This window comes from Trichosurus vulpecula, chromosome 3 (assembly GCF_011100635.1).
Source record: "Trichosurus vulpecula isolate mTriVul1 chromosome 3, mTriVul1.pri, whole genome shotgun sequence".
NCBI classification, from domain to species: Eukaryota; Metazoa; Chordata; class Mammalia; order Diprotodontia; family Phalangeridae; genus Trichosurus; species Trichosurus vulpecula.
In genome coordinates this window covers 74,952,404-74,960,449 of record NC_050575.1, presented here as the reverse complement: position 1 = coordinate 74,960,449, position 8,046 = coordinate 74,952,404, and positions in this window count along the sequence as shown.

The window sequence follows — 8,046 nt, the reverse complement described above, 5'->3', positions numbered from 1 at the left end:
CTCTGTGTAGTTTTTGTGCCTAGACTGTAAGCCCACCTCCTAGCCAATGGTGAGAAGGGATAGAGTGGGTGGGAATCTTTTCATTAAAGAGTATAAATTAAGGCAAGTTCCCTTTTACCTCACCTCCTCCATTATGGAGGTATGCCCAAATCTTGCAAGGTTTGTGAAATAAATTTACTTTGTTTCTCCTAAGGATGTCTCTCCTACTATTTAAAAATCCTGTCCCATACAGATTGGAGGTTCCACTGAGATTTGCACTCTCCTTGTGGGCAGGCACTGGACTCAGGGCTTAGCCAGCATGCCTATTGGAGACTTCTCCAACTAGCTGAGCACCTGAGGGCAGGCCTGGTCTCACTGGAGAGTCACAAACTCAGAGGAGAGGAACTTGGAGAAGCAAAGTAAAAAGGGGGAAATTTGAGTGCACTATGCACTGAGTGGAAATTGGCCGGCCGTGAAATTTTCAGTCCTGAACAGTCATATGCTGTGTGACCCAGATTAAGTCCTCAGTGTCCTCTGTCTGTGCGATCCAAGAGTGTAGACTGACAGATTTAAGGACTCTGAGAAGACACTGTGGGACTGAGCTAAGATCGCGAGGTCTTAGAAAAAAAACCAAGCCACCTGGCTCTGGTGTGCCAGGGGATTGGAATTTGTAGGGTTTCTAACCCAGAGACAAGGACGACCTGTCATGTGTAAATTGGTTGCAAATCTCAGTGCTTGCTTGGACAGCCTTGGTGAGCTGTACCAAAGTAGAAAGGGATGGCCATAGAAAGAGCTCTTAAAATATTTGACTCAGGTGGGGAAAATGGGTTTCCCCTGGTAATGTTGAAAGTGGGTCTGAATTCGAATTCAAATTTGTCCAAGTGAAATGTCTGTCTAACTAATGTTTTGTCTGTGTTTTTTTTTTTTGTTTTATATTCAGGTAAAAATGTTTAACTCTAGGAGACTGAAATGGGCTCCTTTGGTATGAAAATTGTTAGATAAGGAATCAGAGCTGGAGCTGCCAGCTGGGAGGGCTGGGGGCTCTGAATTAAGGGTTGGTTAGATTCTAAAGGGAAAAAAAATCTGTATTTTGTATTGAGTTAGCCTATCTGACATCAGGCAAATGTTCAAACTGTAGAGAAGTAAAAATTGGATGACCACTTTAAAGAGGTTCAGTGGTCTGCTTAGGATGTGATTAAAAATTGTTGGTCATTTTAACCTTTAAGTTTTAAGGTAAAAAGAAAGCAGCTGGGAAAAGGAAAAGCTGGATGAGTATGTAATTTATTCTTCACTTGAAATGTTTGAGGTAGTTTGGGTCAAGATTAGGAAAGAAAGATTGAAATTGGAGATACAGAGGGTAAAAAGAAAAAAAAAATTTCAGTAAAGATTGGGAAAGAAAGGGAGATAGAAGCTGGAAATAAGGAATTTAGTTGGGTTGTAGAATAGCAGCTTGAGACCACCTGGCTAGCCAGGAGTCCATGCGCTGCTCTTAGCTGCCATGTGCTCCTGGCCACACCCTTCCCCCACTCTCCACATTGAAAGACTGTGGGGAGCTGAAGCTAAAAGAAACTTGTAATCTGATTGGGAAATAGGGCTGATTAGTGAGTGATGAAAGGTTTTTATTGAATCTCGGTATATTGACTATGAGAAAGATTTTGATTTGTATAATCATTAAGCTTTGCCTATGTAAGGTATGACTGAATTTTGTTTCCACAGAGATTATATAAAAATATGAAATCTTACTATTGGCCAGTGGCAGAAATTAAACTGAAAATTAACATAGGCAAGCTCCTTTGTTCTCAAAGGGACTTCCAGGCCCAAAGTAATTTGCCTATGGCTGAGATCTTTATTATGGATAATCCTGTGTTCCTCGTCAACTCACCTTTGTCAGTCCTCCTCAGCAAGTGAAAGGGATCCCCATCTCATGCTGAGGTAGACAGAAGTGAGGGGAAACTAAAAATGTTTTAGCTTGGTCCTTTTGCTTGAAAGGGAAGTGGCTCACCTTTTTCAGATTCCTTAGGCCTTTTGTTAATTCAAACCTTTTTGTAAAAACTGAAGAATTAGAGTCAGGGATTGGAATGCATAAGATGAAGCTTGGAGAAAGCTGGGTGCAAATAAAGTTTTTCTTTTCTTTCATTCAGGGCCAGGCAAATATTCCTAATACTTCAGCCAGAGGTAGTGGGTGCTGAAGAATATACAGCTAAATAAATAAAGTGTATTTAAGATATTAATGTATTAATATATGTTATGCATGTATTTATATATTAATGTATTAATATAGAAATACCAGAAGTAATAGGATCAACAACCTGGAAATGCAATTGATGTCATCTGAAATTTATTGTTTCTGTATTTCTAAAATTATATTGTATTTCTAAAATTCTCTTAGATTGTGAAGTTTGAGAAGACCATTATGTGATTTTAATATGAGTTTGATATATGTGAATAGGGTGCTTTTAAAGGATGTGATGAAAATTTGATAATTTTAAACTGTCATATTTGGTTTAGAAATGTATTTACCTAGACTGAAATGAGCAGTTCAAATTTTACATACATAATAATGTTTAGGGCATTATTACATTTCTATGGTATAAATTTTGTTAGAGTTGCATTAGGTTAAGAAGTTGGACAATTGCTGTAACCTAAGAAATTAACTTCCAAGTTTTGTCTGAAAGTTCAATTGAAATTGTTTTTGCTATAAATCAAGTATTTATACAGAGGCCTTGTTGGGCCTTCTTGTAATCTCTGTCAATTCAGGATACATTGTGAACTGTTAAAAATGTGGTTTTATAAACAGTAATCTTTTCTTTTACAATGCTACAAGTATTGGGCCTTAGCAATTAAAATGTTACCGCTAGTGATTAAAATAATTCCTCTTATAATCTAGATGTTGTTAGATTAAGAATTGTACTTAACTAAGAAATTGAGGTTGTTAACTGAACCAAGGACTTTTGGATATTCAATCTTGTGTAAAGTTTTCAGTGTAGAGGATTCCTATGGACAAAGCTTTTAAAGTCCTGGTAAACTTTGCAATTGTGATAAAGCTAATTTAATTGGGTATGTAATGTATAGAAACTAAGCATTCTCCCCATTACAACACTTTTTTGACTAAAGAATTTTGTGATATCTAGAAATTCTGTAATAACAAAGAATTGAGTTGTTATAATACTTTGAAAAATATAGGGGTATGATTTTCAAGCCTGTATCATCTAAAGATATATTGATGTATGTTAATCTGGAGGTTTATGGACTAATTTGTGATGGCACTTTGGGAATTTGTGAATGAATCCCAGTGTTTAAAGGTTATTTTGCTTTAAGAAGGAGAGAGACACATCTCATTTTAGAACTGTCCAAATAATTTTTCTTCGTGAAAGTTTAGTGACAATCCCTGTTTATATCAGGATCAATTTTAAACTGTTTTAAAGAAGGGAAAATACTTTTGAAAAATGCTCTGTAAAATCTTTTTGTATAATTTTCAGAAGGCCTGCTGAATTTCCACCTGTAATCTAATTGGTTGCAGTTCAAACCTACTGTGAGTTTTCCAAGTTCTGGGTGAGAACCTTATGCTTGGGGAATTAATGCTTATCTATAGAAGTCTTGGGGGAGGGTGGTTAAAGCATGTGTTTTATGTACCCCAAGAGAGGCCCATTACATTTTTGAGTAAGGAGGCAGTCTGTGCATTCCTTACTCTCCCCCCCCCCCCACTTAGTTTAAATAAGAAGAAAGAGTTTTACCTTTGCCCACCTGTCAGAAGGGAAGGAAGGGGGAGGAGCAGCAGTTACTGGGATTTGAGTTTTTACTGAAAGAAAGAAAACAGTAGGGGTCCAAAGCCTCTGAACATGACTTCTTAAAGTCAGCAAAAGTGATGGGTTTTTAGGATAAGATTAGGTTTTGAGGATGTGAGTCTTAAGGATACAGTTTTTATTAGTGAAACTTGCCATCTGATGGAAAAGAACCCACCCTCAGGGGGAGATGATATGGCAGATCTCTGTAATCAGAAATAAGCAGGTAGTGACAAAAGGGAAGTTATCTGCCAGAATCTGTTACCATTGTGAAAGAAGTTGGTTTTATGGGGAAAAATAAAAAGTTGGATAAATGCAAATATGTGAAATATTGTTGTTTTTAATCAAATGACTAGTTACACTGTACTCTTGTATAGCCAAATGAAAGATAATATGGTTTCTAAAGTATTAATGGGAATAATTTGGGAAAAAGGGAAAAGAAGTTTTATGAGATAATATTGTTTACAAATGTGAGGTTGAATCATTATCCCATAGATGAAGGCTGGGATTTAAAGTTATATTGTGTCTATGTGAGATAGAGTTCTTAGATGTTTTAAAGTGATATAAGAGCAATTAGGTATTAATACAAATAGTGTAATTAATCACTGGAACTAAATCAGAGACATCTTCAGTTTAGGGAAAAGAATTTCAATGTAAGTCTCTTTAGAAGACATAAGCTGTAGAATATTTCTGTATTGATGGGAAAAGTTAAATGTGGATTTGAATTAATTCCATCGTCTAAAACATAAAGGTAAAGTTATATGGTTCAATTCTTTCAGATCAGGCATAATTAGAGAAGAATAGAAAAATAGAGGACAAACTGATGCAAATGTGTTAGAGCAATAACTTATGATCTTAATGGGAAGACTTTATGAATAAGGGAGGAAATGCATGCAAGCTATTTAAAGCTAGTTTTAAGGATGTTCCTGAAGCAACGTGAGATTATATTCGCTGGAACTTGCCATGCAAAGACTTAATGGGACTGTTAACTGACTGTTTTTCTGAGCCTAACTCCAGTTGTGAGTATCCAGGAAGGCTGACCCAAGATGCCAGCAGCCCTGTGGGAGGGCAGGCATGAGCTGCAGGTATGATTTCTTGGCAAAGTTGAGAGGGCAACTGTTCAGCATGTGCTGAGGTGGGTCCCTCTTGAATTGATGCTCTTAACTAAAACCTGGCAGACATTAGGCCTGGCTCGATGCAGCTTGCAGTTTGATATAACTTCTGCCTGGAGTTGATAGGAAGCTGGGGAAAATATGGTCCCCTTACTCTGAGTCCCTACTCTCTTGGTGGCAAATTTCTATAATCAGAAGCTTTTGTAAGTACAGTAAAAAAACATCTATTGATTATGGAACATCTTAGATTACTATAGGACTGGGAGTAGTGTTTTTGCATAGGTCTGTATATAAGTTAGATTTTTTTCCTTGGTAATGGTATGGAGACAATTAGGTCAAGGGCTTGTGAGAATATTATTTTGCTATTTGGTTAATATCAAGCTTGTCTAGGGTTTTGCTACAATTAATAATCTTAAAAGAAGAATGGCTTGTGGCTTATTCTGTAAATGCCATCAAAGAAACATGGCATGACAAAAGTTTATGATACTGTATGTACTGTGTTAAAAATTGGTTACTTAATGTGTTTATATATGTACTGGAGCCCATTGTTAATTCCATAGTGAAATATCATCCTCCTGGTGAGGAAATTAATAATGAGTGAATGTAAAATATAAGAAACTGGATTCTGATGTGAATTTCTTAAACAGAACAACTAGTCAAGGTTCCAATTTTGAATTTGTAAAATGATCAGGTTTATAAGGATTAGAAATGGTAACTTAAAATTGTGCTAAGGTGACTTTTGTAGGAGAATGGACAGAAAGCTGGTTCCTATAAGAAGACAAGAGGAAGGTGCTGGGATGCTGTGCTGAGGATGGCAGAGCAAATGCCGACGACCAGAAGACTTTTGATGCTCCCTGCTAGACAGCTATACAGGAAAAGACTTTTTGAATCTTAAAGGGACAAATTGCAACATCATTTTCCTTTGGGTCTCTGTATCTGCATTTACAAAAGGGGACTTCCCCCTTTGATGTGTCAATGTGTCAGAGATTTTGAAGAATGGAAACCTTAGAAAAGGGTAATGGGGACGCAATTTATATCAGCTGTGATGTGTGTAGTCTTCAAAATCGTAAGAAATCAGACTGAATGGGATGGACAATTGTGAAGACTTCACAGGGTATGTCTAAGGGAGTAGGAGAGTTTTTGGGATTTGGCTTGTGATTTTGGAAGGTCAGGGCCTGGAACTGTGGGCACCCCTTCCCCCTCTCTCTCCGGTATTAGAAGATAATGAACTTCCTGTGAGCTATCTGTTCTCTGCTCCAGGAAGGTCTCTCCTCCCCCCCCATCCCATTTCTTCTCCTGGACTTTCAGACGCCACCCTGGCAGTTGAGTTCTGATAGGGAAAACCTGAATGGACCGCATCAACCTTGGTCCTCTGTGTAGTTTTCGTGCCTAGACTGTAAGCCCACCTCCCAGCCAATGGTGAGAAAGGATAGAGTGGGTGGGAATCTTTTCATTAAAGAGTATAAATTAAGGCAGGTTCCCTTTTACCTCGCCTCCTCCATTATGGAGGTATGCCCAAATCTTGCAAGGTTTGTGAAATAAATTTACTTTGTTTTGTTTGTTCCTTCAAAAATGGAATCTTTTCCAAAAAATGGATGGCAGTTATGGAACCCTTAAACACAGAACTGGAAGACAATTTGGCAAAGTAATAAAAAGTCAATAAAACTGGAAGGAAATGAATGCTATACAAGTCAATATGACTGATCATGAAGATAGACTGCCCAGAGGAAATCCAAGTCTTCTGCTCATATTTCTTCTTCTACTTCATTAACTCTTATTGGGTTTTTTGAGTTCACTTGTCCTTTTTTTTTAAAAGAAATTTCAGCTGTATAGTTAGCAAATTTTACTATACCTTGAAATGTCCTATTTGCCATCCATGATTTGATAAACCCTACTTGATATCATTCCTTCACCATTTTCTGTCTCCACTCATACATACATTCTGGGAAACATTGCTGGAGGGTCATAAAACAATGTCAAGGAGGAACCCTATTGATTTATGTTATCTTAATTAGATCATCACAGTTGCTGGACAATCCTTTTATTTTTCCTAAATTGGATCTTTATTGTATTATACTACTTATGTTGTCTATTCCAACCTATGTCTCCTCAACCTAGCTTCCGGATATGTCCCAAACTTTCCCTCTGTCTTTGTCTCTCAACCTTGACTTATATTTTTGTTCTCTTTTGAGCTGGGTCAGGTTTGAAAGAATTCACTTAGATGATATTCTTCAAACTGTGTAGGTCAGAGACCACCACTCACATTAAAAATAGACAGAGATCATTCTTGAAAGAAGGCAAAAAGGAATTTTATTGCTTTCTCATAAGAAAGGACACCACCCAAGCGGGGGCGCTTTGATTATGTTTTACATTTATTTGGTCTGAAGAAATGGTCACGTCCCCTGAACAGAGTACAGGACACCACATGGATATCAGTCCTTTTATTGGCTTTCCCTTCGAATCTCCTGCCAGGCTTTTCATTGGCCAGATACAACCCCTTGACTGCCTAAGTTATGCGGTCCTCAAATGGTGCATTTAAGCATGCATACAAGCCTCTGACCTTTCACCTGACCGACCTGAGGTCTGGTTTCTGCTAGATCAGAGCTCTGATTGGAAGTAGTTACAACCAGTCACCTGACTTACATTCTTTTTTTTAAAATTTTTTGGGGGGCAGGGCAATTGGCGTTAAGTGACTTGCCCAAGGGTCACACAGCTAGTACGTGTCAAGTGTCGGAGGCTGGATTTGAACTTAGGTCCTCCTGACTCCAGGGCTGGTGCTCTACTCACTGCACCACCTAGCTGCCCGCCTGACTTACATTCTGCTAAAGCTGGAGTGGGGGAGGGGGAGAGGGACACCTTCAACTCTGTGGAAACAAAACTCTTTCCCCCCATCTCTTACATAACCAAGGGGAGCTTTGTTGATGCAAAAGCAGGGGGTTAGCCCTGGAAGAAGGACTAGCAATTTACAGAGGAACAGGGGCTTGTTTTTATAAGGACGGGATAAGGGAGACAGGGGAAAATTTGTGACCCAGGATGAGGGGGACAAGGGATTTTGTGGTCCAGGATAAGGGGGAAGTTTTATGGTATTCCAAGATAAGGGTGCCCTCAGGATCAGGGGGGGTCTCACAAAGTACTGAAAAAGCAACCCTTAATATTAACCTTTAGGGCATCTT